At 42.9% G+C, this 1,849-nt stretch overlaps 1 non-coding gene across 1 annotated transcript; it reads left to right on the forward strand.

Annotated features, from left to right (window-relative positions):
* Nucleotides 1-1,286: 1,286 nt before the first annotated feature.
* On the forward strand, nt 1,287-1,393 carry LOC120268081. The gene has a single exon (XR_005538751.1). It is a non-coding gene; the product is annotated as a small nucleolar RNA R71 (small nucleolar RNA).
* The last annotated feature ends 456 nt before the right edge of the window (nt 1,394-1,849 follow it).

Raw genomic sequence — 1,849 nt, forward strand, 5'->3', positions numbered from 1 at the left:
TATCATCTGAGTGGGCCTAGGCTCTCCCAAGCCTATCTTCTAAATGAACGAGTATGGTATGATGTTGATACTAGCCCCTGAATCCACCAATGCCATCTCTACACCCATATTACCAATATTGTACGAGATGATGAAGCTTCTGGGGTCTTTCTTCTTGTTCGCCATATTCTTTTGCAACACCACCAAACAAGAGCCATCTAAAATCACCGATGAACTCTCCTCCAACTTCCTCTTGTTGGTCAAAAGATCCTTCATAAATTTTGCATAGCGAGGCATTTAAGACAGTACCTCCGAAAGGAATGTTGATGTGCAATTTCTTGAATAGACCAAAGAACTTCTTGTATTGTTCATCATTTTGGTCATTCTTCAATCTTGAAGGGTAAGGGATTCTTGGCTTGTAAGGTGGGGGTGCCACCTCCTTCTCTGTGTTAGTTCTCTCCTCAACCTCCATGACCTCAGGTGCTTCAACATTGTTCTTCTCACTTGGAAGTCTACCCTCAACCTCACAACCACTTCTCAAAGTTATCGCCTTCACATGTTCTCTTGGATTGGTTTTAGTATTGCTAGGTAAACTCCCTTGAGGTCTCTCCGATAGAGACTTTGTAATTTTCCCCACTTTATTTTCTAGATTATGTAATGAAGCGGTGTGGTTACGAAGTGTAGCTTCGATCGATTGAAACCTTGTATCCAACGATTGAACAAATCTATTCAAAGCCTTCTCTAGATCGGTCATCTCGGTCTCCAAGCCTGAAACTCAATTCTCCATGTTCGAGGTTTGTTGTTGTTGTTGGAAACCCGGTGATGTCGTGGCCTTTTGTTGCCCTTGATTATTACAAGAAAAGTTCGGATGGCTCCTCCAACCCGGATTGTAGGTATTGCTATATGGATTTCCTTGGCCCCTCATCGCATTACCTGCAAAATCAACTTGTTCCATGGAGGATGCACCACCAATAGCTATCGAGCAATCAGATGGAGAATGGCCTCCTCCACATCCATTACAATTCATCATGGCCGCCAATCTAGGAGAAGTTAGAGTGTCTAACATCTTGCTCAATAACTCCACTTGGGCTGCCAATGATGTAACCGCATCAATCTCATGGAGACTGGCCACTTTCTTCTTCTCTCTTGCATTCCATTGGTAGCTATTCAAACCTATTTCTTCAATCAAATGTCATGCTTCTCCAAGGGTCTTGCTACCTAAGGTACCTCCTACTGCTGCTTCAAGTAACTGCCTTGTTCTAGGGTTCAACCCGTTATAAAAAGTTTGAATAATCATCCACTCAGGGAACCCATGTTGAGAACATTTTCGTAGGAGCTCCTTGAACCACTCCCATGTCTTAAATAGTGACTCCAATTCTATTTGCACGAAGGAGGATATTTTATTCCTAAGCTTTGTAGATTTTCCGGGAGGGAAATATCGGGCAAGAAAAGCTTTCACCATCTCCTCCCATGTAGTAATCGATGCTCTAGGTAATGAATATAGTCATTGCTTCACTCTCCCCTTCAAGGAAAATGGGAAGGTTCTCAACTTGATGGCATCATCCGTAACACCATTGATCTTGAGCATGTCGCACACTTCCAAGAAGTTCTCTATGCGACTGTTAGGATCCTCATCAACCAAACCATTAAACTTTGCGGACTGCTATAACATGTGGATGAATGGCAGCTTTAGCTCAAAATTCTAAGCCGTAATCGGTGGCCGCACAATACTAGACTGTGTGCCTAAAACTGAGGGTCTGGCATAATCTTAGAGTATCCTCTGCTGCTCATTCTATTCTGCCATAATATCTGACCCTCCACCTTTTATCTCAGCTTAGTTAGACTGTTCTTGTACAGGTTCTTTACCCCT

The sequence above is a fragment of the Dioscorea cayenensis genome, chromosome 8 (genome assembly GCF_009730915.1).
Source record: "Dioscorea cayenensis subsp. rotundata cultivar TDr96_F1 chromosome 8, TDr96_F1_v2_PseudoChromosome.rev07_lg8_w22 25.fasta, whole genome shotgun sequence".
Classification (NCBI taxonomy): domain Eukaryota; kingdom Viridiplantae; phylum Streptophyta; class Magnoliopsida; order Dioscoreales; family Dioscoreaceae; genus Dioscorea; species Dioscorea cayenensis.